At 38.5% G+C, this 12,915-nt stretch overlaps 1 protein-coding gene across 4 annotated transcripts in view; it reads left to right on the plus strand.

Moving 5' to 3' along the window:
- The window catches only part of TENM2 (teneurin transmembrane protein 2), a gene marked incomplete at its 5' end in the record, with an annotated part of 1,007,477 nt that overhangs the window by 109,272 nt on the left and 885,290 nt on the right, over positions 1-12,915 (plus strand). The gene's annotated exons all lie outside the window — the stretch shown is intronic.

The following is a 12,915-nucleotide window of genomic DNA, read 5'->3' on the forward strand; positions in this document are numbered from 1 at the left end:
CAGTGAAAGAAAATATGGAATATTTTTAACTATGTTTCTCCCTTGAATCAGAAATCAAGGAAATACTCTACCAGGGAAAATAGAAAGGTCGGGCAGTTCGCACTTCCCAGTGGTTTGAAAAAAAAAAAAGGTGGCTGTTGCATTTCTGCTAAATCAAAATTGATCTAACTTTTGGCCCAGCTTAGCATAATTCCCTTTGAAATGTTTTGTCACGTCTGTCAGTTTAGTCATAGTTTAAGATGTTGCATGTTTAACTTAGGGAGGTGAGTGCAGAGTCTGAAAATATGTCATTGAAAGAAAAAAAAGTGACTTCAGTTTATGACAAAAATATAGTAAAGGGACTAACTAGGCATGTTTAGAGAACATGAGTATTTGAGACCCTGCCATGTGTTCATCTCCTGGAATAGAACTAAAGATTAAAAATTTATAGTGGACTTATATCTGTAATTTAACATCATTTATGTAAAAAAACTTTTATTATTGTATCTAATTTTGTACCATTTGGGCATCTTTTTTTTAAAAGGCTTTATCTGGTTTTTAAAATTTTACTGGTTCTGATGATCATTATGAATTCAATTCTATCAGTTTTTTACATAAATCAGAAGTTGTTCTTTTAGAGGAATAATCTATTCCAGTGTTATAACCCAGTTTATTGTTTCAAGGAGGTGATGTTGGGATCCATCATTATTTTTAATCTATGAAATAATATATAGGTCTCATATTGAGTAAAATATTATATAACTCTCTGTCTCTCTTAATGAGGCTACTCCTTTTTTAAATTTAGTTTACTGAAATATAGTTGATTTACAATATTGTGTTAATTTCTGCTGTACAGCAAACGGATTCAGTTTTATGTATATATACATTCTTTTTCATATTCTTTTCCATTATGGTTTATCACAGGATATTGAATATAGTTCCCTATGCTATATAGTAGAACCTTGTTGTTTATCCATTCTAATATATAATAGTTTGCATCTGCTAATCCCAAACTCCCAAGCCATCCCTCCCCCACCCCTCCCCCTCTCTGTTTGTGAGTCCGTTTCGTAGATATTTTCATTTGTGTCATATTTTAGATTCCACATATAAATGATATCACATGGTATTTGTCTTTCTTTTTCTGACTTACTTTACTTAATATGATAATCTCTAGGTCCATCCATGTTTCTGCAAGTGGCATCATTTCATTCTTTTTTATGGCTGAGTCATACTCCATCATATATATATATATATATATATATATATATATATATATATACGCACATATGCACACATACCACATCTTCTTTATCCATTTATCTGTCAGTGGACATTTAGGTTGTTTCAATGTCTTGGCTATTGTAAATAGTGTTGCTATGAACATAGGGGTACATGTATCTTTTCAAATTATACTTTTGTCTGGATAATGTGAGGCCACTCCTTTTACATTTAGCCCAAGTGAGGCCATGTTTGTCAGACTCACTCACCACAGTGAGCACTATGAACTTGTAAGAGGTCAGGGCCCATGTCAGTGAGGGTACTAATGTAAAAGATTGCCAATTTGTGGCACCTCCTGCTGCATTATTATCCGTGCCTGTGAGGCTGGTTGCGACTTGTCTAATTTGAATTTTCTGAACCGTGCGTTTAATGCTCACAGACCTCAGGTATTTATCCAAACACATTGTAGGTTTACCTCCCTCAAATATCCAGTCATCCATCCGTTGCCTTCAGAGCAGAGCAATAAAAATCAAGTCAGATCCTATGCCTTACGTATGGAACCCGTGTGATTTACAGCCAGGCTGAGTATAAAATCATAAAACTTTCAGTACGTGGTTAATATATAACCATCAAAATAACAGAGTGCAATTCTAAATTTATGAGGCTGAACTTAACACTGAATATCAAATAAGAATCACATTGATCTCTGTAGTGGATGACTTAAAAACACATTAGGTGGCATAACTGCAAGACAGTACATTGATTTAAGCATAAAATGCATAGCACGCAATACTTTACCACCTAACGTTTCTCAATAATGAACAAAGCTGTTGTATATTGATGAAAGAAAAATTATTTGTTTTGTTATATTAAGTGCTCATGAAGATTCCTTGCATTTAGGCTAGGCAAACATGATTTGAATCACACTTAGCAAAGGGTGACATTGGATGGACATTTTACTGAATTTACATTTGTTTCTCAAAATAGCTATATAGAACCATGATCTTGACAGTTTTCTCACTTTTTTAATGTATTTTTTTAACATCTTTATTGGAGTATAATTGCTTTACAATGGTGTGTTCACTTTTTTTTTTAACAAAGAGGAAAGATTAAGACAAGGTAGGTACTGACTTTTTGTAGAAACCCATTTTGCTGTAAATTTTCTGAAACTGATAGAAGCAATTCCACAAGGATTTTTAAGGTCAATATCTCTAAATGCATGAGTCTATCTTGTAAAATTATCATCATCTTCATAAAATCTAAAAGCCTCTTTAAAAAGAGAAATAATAATCTTATGATAAATACAAGTTTTATAAAAACCTTTGCAGTAGAAGAGTCTTTTTAAATTTTTTACATTTATTTTTTATTGAAGTATATTTGGTTTATAGTGTGTTAGTTTCAGATGTATGACAAAGTGATTTTGTTTTTTATATATACGTGTGTGTGTGTGTATATATATATACATATACATATATATATTCTTTTTCAGATTCTTTTCCCATATAGGTTACTGCAAAATATTGAGTAGAGTTCCCTGTGCTGTACAGTAGGTTATTGTTGATTATCTATTTTATATATAGTCGTGTGTATTTGTTACTCCCAAATTCCTAGTTTATCCCTCCCCCCTCACCTTTCCCCTTTGGTAACCATAACTTTGTTTTCTTTGGTTTTTTTTACCTTTAATTAAATTAAATTAAATTAAATTTTTTAACATCTTTATTGCAGTATAATTGCTTTACAATGGTGTGTTAGTTTCTGCTTTATGACAAAGTGAATCAGCTATACTTATATCCCCACAGCTCCTCCCTCTTGTGTCTCTCTCCCACCTTCCCTATCTCACCCCTCTAGGTGGTCATAAAGCACCGAGTTGATCTCCCTGTGCTATCTGGCTGCTTCCCACTAGCTATCTGTTTTACATTTGATAGTGTATATATGTCCATGCCACTCTCTCACTTCATTCCAGCTTACCCTTCCCAATCCCTGTGTCCTCAAGTCCATTCTCTACGTCTGCATCTTTATTCCTGTCCTGCCCCTAGGTTCTTCAGAACCTTTTTTTTTTTTTTTTTAGATTCCATATATATGTGTTAGCATACGATATTTGTCTTTCTCTTTCTGACTTACTTCACTCTGTATGAGAGACTCTAGCTCCATCCACCTCACTACAAGTAACTCAATTTCGTTTCTTTTTATGGCTGAGTAATATTGCATTGTATATATGTGCTACATGTTCTTTATCCATTCATCTGTCGATGGACACCTAGGTTACTTCCATGTCCTGGCTATTGTAAATAGCAGTGAACACTGTGGTAATATGACTCTTTTTGAATTATAGTTTCCTCAGGGTATATGCCCTGTAGTGGATTGCTGGGTTGTATGGTAGTTCTATTTTTAGTTTTTTTAAGAAACCTCCATACTGTTCTCCACTGATAGTGGCTGTATCAATTTACATTCCCACAAGTAGTGCAAGAGGGTTCCTTTTTCTCCACAACCTCTCCAGCATTTATTGTTTGTAGATTTTTTGATGATGGCCATTCTGACTGGTGTGAGGTGATACCTCATTGTAGTTTTGATTTGCATTTCTCTAATGATTAGTGATGTTGAGCATCCTTTCATATGTTTGTTGGCAATCTGTATGTCTTCTGTGGAGAAATGTCTATTTAGTTCTTCTGCCCATTTTTGGATTGCGTTGTTTGTTTTTTTGATATTGAGCTGCATGAGCTGCTTGTAAATTTTGGAGATTAATCCTTTGTCGGTTGTTCCGTTTGCAAATATTTTCTCCCATTCTGAGGGTTGTCTTTTTGTCTTGTTTATGGTTTCCTTTGCTGTGCAAAAGCTTTTCAGTTTCATTAGGTCCTATTTGTTTATTTTTGTTTTTATTTCCATTTCTCTAGGAGGTGGGTCAAAAAGGATCTTGCTGTGATTTATGTGATAGAGTATTCTGCCTATGTTTACCTCTAAGGGTTTGATAGTGTCTGGCCTTACATTTAGGTCTTCAATCCATTTTGAGTTTATTTTTGTGTATGGTGTTAGGGAGTGTTCTAATTTCATTCTTTTACATGTAGCTGTCCAGTTTTCCCAGCGCCACTTACTGAAGAGGCTGTCTTTTCTCCATTGTATATTCTTGCCTCCTTTATCAAAGATAAGGTGACCATATGTGCATGGGTTTATCTCTGGGCTTTCTATCCTGTTCCATTGATCTATATTTCTGTTTCTGTGCCAGTACCATACTATCTTGATTACTGTAGCTTTGTAGTATAGTCTGAAGTCCAGGAGCCTGATTCCTCCAGCTACCTTTTTCCTTCTCAAGATTGCTTTGGCTATTTGGGGTCTTTTGTGTTTCCATACAAATTGTGAAATTTTTTTTTAGTTTCATTTATTGTGTTGTTCATCATTGTTTGTTTGCTCTTTAGTTCTTCTAGGTCCTTGTTAAACGTTTCTGTTATTTTCTCCATTCTATTTCCAAGATTTTGGATCATCTTTACTATCATTACTCTGAATTCTTTTTCAGGTGGACTGCCTATTTCCTCTTCATTTGTTTGGTCTGGTGGATTTTTACCTTTCTCCTTCATCTGCTGTGTGTTTATCTATCTTCTCATTTTGCTTACCTTACTGTGTTTGGGGTCTCCTTTTTGCAGGCTGCAGGTTCGTAGTTCCCGTTGTTTTTGGTGTCTGTCCACAGTGGGTAAGGTTGGTTCAGTGGGTTGTATACGCTTCCTGGTAGAGGGGACTGGTCCCTGTGTTCTGGTGGATGAGGCTGGATCTTGTCTTTCTGGTGGGCAGTACCGCATCTGGTAGTGTGTTTTAGGGTGCCTTTGACCTTATTATGATTTTAGGCAGCCTCTCTGCTAATGGGTGGAGTTGTGTTCCTGTCTTGCTAGTTGTTTGGCACAGGGTGTCCAGCACTGTAGCTTGCTGGTCGTTGAGTGGAGCTGGGTCTTAGCATTGAGATGGAGATCTCTGGGAGAGCTTTCACCCTTTGATATTACGTGGAGCCGGGAGCTCTCTGGTGGATCAGTGTCCCGAACTCGGCTCTCCCACCTCAGAGGCACAGGCCTGAAACCCAGCTGGAGCACCGAAGCCCGAGCCTCAGCTCCCAGCCCCCGCCCACACCGGCGGGTGAGCAGACAAGCCTCTCAGGCTGGTGAGTGCTGGTCGGCACCGATCCTCCGTGCGGGAATCTCTCTGCTTTGCCCTCCACACCCCTGTTGCTGTGCTCTCCTCCGCGGCCCCAAAGCTCCCCCACTCTGCCACCCGCAGTCTCCGCCCATGAAGAGGCTTCCTACTGTGTGGAAACCTTTCCTGCTTCTCAGCTCCCTCCCAGAGGTGCAGGTCCTGTCCCTATTGTTTTGTCTCTGTTTTTTCTTTTGCCTTACCGAGGTACGTGGGGAGTTTCTTGCCTTTTGGGAAGTCTGAGGTCTTTTGCCAATGTTCAGTAGGTGTTCTGTAGGAGTTGTTCCACATGTAGATGTATTTCTGATGTATTTGTGGAGAGGAAGGTGACCTCCACGTCTTACTTCTCCACCATCTTTAAGGTCTACAAGTTTGTTTTCTTTGTGAGTCTGTTTCTGCTTTGTAAATAAGTTCATTTGGTTAAAGTTTTTGATTGATTAAGGGGAATTTGGAAATCCTAATAGCTACAGGTGTTCAGGTAATGTAGGTAACATAAATGGACAGAGTTGGTTCCATATGATTTGAAAAACAGTAGCTAACACTTAGCCAGAGATTCATGGAACCATTAGAATGCACTAGGACCCTGGTTGGCTGGAGAATAGTGCCTCAGTTATCCACTTCATTTGATTGTCATGTCTGGGTCCCAGTTCTTGTGTTTTGCAATAAAAGACAGAAGTGCAGATTTGTGTGTGTAGACTATTAATTTTAAATCATTGAAAGTAAAATTAAATGTAAAATAATAGGTACAGACAAAATTTAAGCCCTCTTAAGTCAGTTTTCACTACATGAATGGTTGGTATATGGCCTCTCATCTTAGGGCTTCTGAGGACATTGCTCCATCCAAAGGAGCAAGAGTCATTCTTTCCACTGGTGGGAGAAATCAGTGGAAGGACTAGATATATTCATATGTTCATAACTTACATGGGAAGTATCACTTTGATAAAAGCTCAGTTAATATGAAAAGTTTCTTTGCAAGCTGATTCTCTTTCCTCAGGAGTCTGTACAGGTAAAAATCATTGCCAAGACAAGTGGGTAACATTTAATTAATCCACATGTTAATTGCAAAGTAAAGCTAGGTGCAAAGTTGGCTGACACACTTACACACTTGAACTTTTCTGTCGATCTCTGTTCCAACCATAGGATAAATAGGCAACTCCATTTTGATAGAAAGGTATTAAAAGGAAATTGTATTATTTTTTCAAATAAGTGACTCTTCTAAAAATGTACTATAGCTTTTACTGTACATTTGAAAATATATGCACATATTTGTGATATTTATTTTACCTGTTGTATACCTTCTAACATGTTTTCAAACCATTTTTTCTTTATAATAAATTAACTTATTACACTCTTCATGACATGCAAGATGGACTGTGATGTTAAAGAATAATGTTTTCTAATTATCATTGACATTTGCAGAGAAGATTAAAATTTAATAAAATTAATTGTCCATTCTTGAATGGCTCACTTTGTAGTTAATCATAGAACTCTGATTTCTTCTACTTACTTGAAAACTTTGGAGTTCCTGTGTCTTATTAATATCCAATATGAACCTGGCACTTAGAAAAAGAGTTAGTTTTGTTCCCCTGTTGACATGGTTAATATATTCTAAGCAAAAAAGTATTGATTTTGAAAGAAAATTCTGCGGTTGTAATTTCCAACTGAAATATTCAGAGGTAACCTCACCTAACTTATTAGGCAGTTATCTTCTGGAGGTTATGTCGGATGGCGAGGAATGCATGCATCCTCCTCACCGAGGTACATGTCTAGTAATATAATTTGAAGTGCTAGGGCCCCTTGCATCCATTTCTGAATCTATTATTAGTTGATTAAATTAACTGGCTGGATCAGTACAGTGAGAAGAGACACAGTAATGATATTATAGAATTAGTATGCTATGATGAATTGTCAGGAGAAGTAGCTGTGACAGCCCTGTGGCCATATGCACTTAGCCATGCAATTTATAGTCATTTGGAGAACCAAGGACTTTTCAGTTTGGGTTAGGAAATTTGTTCCTGCTTTTGACATAGTTTGTGGGATATGTGTATAAGAGTGAGGCAGGTGCTTAGTGGCAATCCAGGAAGAAATCAAGTCTCTGTTTTTAGATACTGGCATTTGGGTGATTTTCAAAGAATAAACCACAGTATATGGATGCCTTTATTGTAACAGTGCCAATTCCTTTCAATAGATTTATAGGATAGTGCAGTTTCTTTATGGTTGTGGAAGATAATGTTACTTCGGGTAAGATAAAAGTAAATGCAATCTGGTATCACAATTTCCCTGCTTATGGAACACTGTAAATTCTCATCTATATATTGCATTTACAGCAGTCCTGAGAACATTGCTGGGTTGTTTTGATTTAGATACATTTGGGGCTCCTAATGGCAAGGAGTTTTTAAGCAACTTAAAATATAACATTACTCCTTTTTTTTTTTTTTTTTTTTTTTTTGCTTTGCAACTGTTTGCAAGATAAACGAACTGTCAGGTGCTTCTGAAAGGCATATGATGACAGTGGTTGGTGATGCAGATACTGGTGGCATAACACCACGTTAGGCCAAATTTACTGCAGGACTCCCAAAACATGTACAACTGTGAAGTCGCCTCAATACTACTATTGCATGAGAATTATTCCCTGGCTGTGTTTGTTTTGTTTTCGTTTTAATGTTTACTGAGAGCATATTCAGGAGTACTGACATTCTTAACTCCAAACCAGATTCATGCAGAAAACTACTCTTTTTCTTTTAGTATGCTATAGAAATTTATGTGTAATTGATGCCTTTTATTTGTCAAGCAGGATTGTCATTTGATCACAAAGCAAACCATGGAGTATTTTTTTTTTTTTTGCTTTTCTTAGTATCGTTATTGCTTCCATCAACTGCTAAATTGATTCTGAAATTTCTAAGAAAATCTAAAAGAAAATGTTGTCTTAGTATCTTAATGTATGCCTTAGCCCCTTCACCTTGTCCCTAACTTTAATTACCCAGAATTACAAATTTAGAAGAGCTGCTTGATAACTCTATCAGTTGGGTTATTTCACTTTGAAGGTAATAGGAAGACACCTATCAAGTCCTCCCTTTTGTCAGTCTCACCAGTACTCTTCCAGCTCCCTAAAGCCCTTATCTGGGAGTTATTTTCGACTCTCCTCTTCACCTTCCACGTCCAATTTATCACCAACACCTGCTGATCCTTTCCCAGGAGAGCCTCTTAGATCACCCCTTCTTTTCCATTTCTAGAGCCCCATCCCTGCCCCCTTTCATCATTCCACGCCTGGAGAACTGTGCCACTCTCCCACTCCATCTCCCTGCCACCTCTCTCCCCATGCCAGGAGAGCCTATATATATCAGGCTGCCAGATGGATCTCTTAAATATTGATTATATCCATTCATATTGCCTCCCCGTGGCCCTGAGCCTTTTGCTTTTTCTTATTTCAGCCTAAGGGACTTGGGCCCTTTTTTTCTTGTCTCTCTCTTCCCCTTTCCTTAGCACACATAATTGGCTAATTTTATTTGTCATTTATAATTTTTTGAGCCAGGCACTGTGCTAAGTGCTTCCCGTGTATTATCTAGTTTAAGACTTATACCATTCCTTCAAGATAAGTGGAATGGTTCCCTTTTTATAATCAAGGAAACAGAGGCTCAGAAATGTGAAACAACTTGCCCATCAACATGCAGCTGTAAGAGGTAGAGCCAGGGTCCAAGGTATGCGAATCTGCCTTTGCAATGATACAGTCAGGCACCGTGCAACACTGGCGCCCTTGCTGGTACGGCTCTACTGCCATTACCTTTAGATGAATTTGCATTCTTTTTTTAAAAATAAATTTATGTGAGGATATTTCTAAAACACACACATACGATCACACATTAGATGCCATATTTTGTAAACATCACTTTTATTTCCTTCTTTAATTCATGCTTTGTTTTAAAATGCTCCCCCTCTTCCTTAGGATGTGAGAGGGTGGGTACTTGCTGGTTTTAGCAGGATTTAAAAGCCAGAGCTGTATGGACAGAGAGGATTTGATACATTTCTAGAGTTTCCTTTAACCTGTCAAGGGCACACCTAGAGCACCTCTTCACAGAGAACATCCACTTCTGCATTTGACATGTAACATGATGCTTTCTGTGATAGAAGCAGCAGGTGATAGAAGGTAAATAGAAGCCCATGTATGTCATTCCAAGGCATTGTAGGATGAAAATGGGAAATAAAGGAGGAAGGATAGCTGAGAGATTCTCTGACTAAAACATTTGAGGCTTCCACTGGAGAAGACTGTGTTAAATAGGTCCAGGGAATTTGAAGGGAACAAGGTCTTCCATTAGGACTTGGGAACAGAGGTCACTTCTCAAGATGGTCTTCAAGTCCTCCTCAGGTCCCAGACAACCTTAAGGTCCCCTGAAGCATGGATGGGACTCCAAAGATCCAATATTTAATATTCATTTTTTTCTGATAATTCATGTCCCTCATTCCCTTTGTGCACATTCAGAGACTGACCCTGCTTTTTCTTTGACATTTCTGTATTTATTTTTAGTGAATTAATTTGCATTGAATAATGTGTGACTTAGTATTTGTGCTTGTCCACGTGCAACCTAGTCTCCATCCCAATCAAATTAAACTGCTTTATAGAGACGTATGGAATCAAAATAATTTCCATTCTTTCAAACAGGACTTTGTACCCATAGTCCCTAATGAAGGTGAACATCCGACTCACTAATTGGGTCACATTGTAAGGATGGCTTTGTCTCTATATTTTTTTTTTCTTTTTTTTTTGCGGTACGCGGGCCTCTCACTGTTGTGGCCTCTCCCGTGGTGGAGCACAGGCTCCGGACGTGCAGGCTCAGCGGTCATGGCTCACGGGCCCAGCCGCTCCGCGGCATGTGGGATCTTCCCGGACCGGGGCACGAACCCGTGTCCCCTGCATCGCCAGGCAGACTCTCAACTACTGCGCCACCAGGGAAGCCCTATATTTTATTTTAATGTTTCCATTTGGTAAACCACAGACTAATTATATTTTCTTCCATTTTGAAACTTGAGAAAGGCAATGTTTTGCAAACAAACCTCTGACCATTCAGCCATATCCAGAGCAAAGAGCAGAGCATAAGTAGTAAAGAATCTTGTGGCCATTTGGAGGACATGGAGATTTGGATACTTTCAAAATTTTATGTGATTGTTGGATTCAATCTGTACTTTTCTCTTTTATAACTTTTTTCTATAAAAAATATTAATGTATTTTCTGGAAGGAGGAAAATATTAATTATTCTTAGGATTTGCCTTGTTTGGCTTTGAAAGGTCAAGAACGGGGAAATCAGAATTGGTAAAAGCAATTGGTGATGAGGGTGATGAGTAAATCATGTAGCATCCTTTGGTGTCGAGAATGAATATAAATCATTATCCTATAAATATTTATCAACGAACAAACTTATGTCTTCTTTTAAAGTTATGATTGCTTCAGGGTAGTTTAAACTTTAACATTAAATACAACAAATCATTTTATTATTTTATTTATATAAATATATTTATTTTTGGCTGTGTTGGGCCTTCACTGCTGCACACGGGCTTTTCTGTAGTTGCGGCGAGCGGGGGCTACTCTTTGTTGCAGTGCGCGGGCTTCTCATTGCAGCGGCTTCTCTTGTTGCAGAGCATAGGCTCTAGGCACAGAGGCTTCAGTAGTTGTGGCATGCGGGCTCAGTAGTTGTGGCTCATGGGCCTTAGAGTATAGGCTCAGTAGTTGTGGAGCCCGGGCTTAGTTGCTCCGTGGCATGTGGGATCTTCCCGGACCAGGCCTTGAACCTGTGTCCCCTGCATTGGCAGGCGGATTCTTAACCACTGTACCACCAGGGAAGCCCCCGACAAAGCATTTTTGGGAAATTTAATAATTTGAGTAATGTAGATAACCATGTTAAGCAATCTAAACTTAAAGTTATAGATATAATAAAATATAAAATAGGTCTATATATGAAAGATTATATATACACACATAAAGATAAACATAATAATTTACATTGATGGCTAGATATCTACAAAAATAAAGTTTCAGCAGCATCATTTCCCATTTTGCTTAGAGCTCTGAAAAGCCCTGCTCAGTCAGAATGCCTGAAACAAAGAGATGGCTTTGTTTAAAGTTACATCAGATATTTCAGCACATCCCCTGCCTAACATTGTGGAAAGTGCATCCATTCGAAAGCCAGACAGGCCTAGATTGCAATCCTGAGTTTTCACATCACTTTCTGTGTTTCTTTGGATGAGTTACGTGACTTCTCTTCAGTAAACTATGAATAAAAATACCTAGGTTGGGGCCTCCCTGGTGGCGCAGTGGTTGAGAGTCCGCCTGCCGATGCAGGGGATACGGGTTCGTGCCCCGGTCTGGGAGGATCCCATATGCCGCGGAGCGGCTGGGCCCGTGAGCCATGGCTGCTGAGCCTGCGCATCCGGAGCCTGTGCTCCGCAACGGGAGAGGCCACAGCAGTGAGAGGCCCGCGTACCACAAAAAAAAAAAAAAAAAAAAAAAAAAAAAAAAATACCTAGGTTGTAAGGCTGAGACAATCCAAGGAGGGAAAACCCAGGTCTCACTGGAACTAAAATCAGGTTAAAGGACAAGTTACAAGTAAGGAGAGGAAACTCACTCCAAGTTCTACCAAAAAAATGGTAAACATTCCAGGACTTTGCAGCAACAGAGAATTTTTGTTTTTATCTTTGATTTTTGTCTTTTTTTTATGGTATGAATTAGAATTAAGTTGAACTTTGAAGGAAAAATAGTAGTCAAAGTGGTAAAAGAGAAGAGAGTAAGAGATAAGGGTGTAAGCAGGTACAGAGTTTTACACTCTGCAAAATGTGGTCAGTCACCTAACAAATCAGGATGCCAGAAGCTAGAGTATTTTGCAACCTGAAAAGCACATGTCCTGGAAACACAGACAGCTAGTTGTTGCCCTCTGGGAATGAAATTGTGGGGTGTCAGATCCTTTGAGTCTTCTAGAGAATCCTGAAATCCAATTTTTGAAAAGCCCTCTGATTTTTGAATAACATTAATTAAATTGTTAAAGCATTCTAGGACCAAATCAAAGAATCATGTGGATTCCTAGATGCTTATCTCTTACTAGACTGTGAGGCCCATGTCTCCCTGTAATAAGTATGACACAAGGGTGGTGTAGCTGTCTTTCCCCTCTTTTCAGCAGTGGAACCCTGGAAGTTCTGTGACCTCACCTCCTACCAGTCCCCTTTGCCCTGCGCCTTCCCAGCCACGTTATCTTTCAATACGCCAGACCACACCAATTTAGAAAGTTTTGCCCTAGCTGCTCTCCCTGCCTGGGTTGATCTTCTCCCAGATACCTTCCCGTCTAACCCTGTCTCCTGCAAGTTCAAACGTCAAGGCTATTATGTATAATTGTAACTCCCTTCCCACCTCTGCTTTACCATGATACCCCTTGTCTTTTTTCCATAGTGCTAAAACCCTCCAACCTACTATATAGTTTCCTTATATAACACTGATCTGTCTCCTGCTGGGATGGTTGGGCAGGTGGAAGAAATCTTTGTTTCGTCTACTAACAAAACAAAAACTGA

Source organism: Hyperoodon ampullatus (assembly GCF_949752795.1).
Source record: "Hyperoodon ampullatus genome assembly, chromosome: 4".
Classification (NCBI taxonomy): domain Eukaryota; kingdom Metazoa; phylum Chordata; class Mammalia; order Artiodactyla; family Ziphiidae; genus Hyperoodon; species Hyperoodon ampullatus.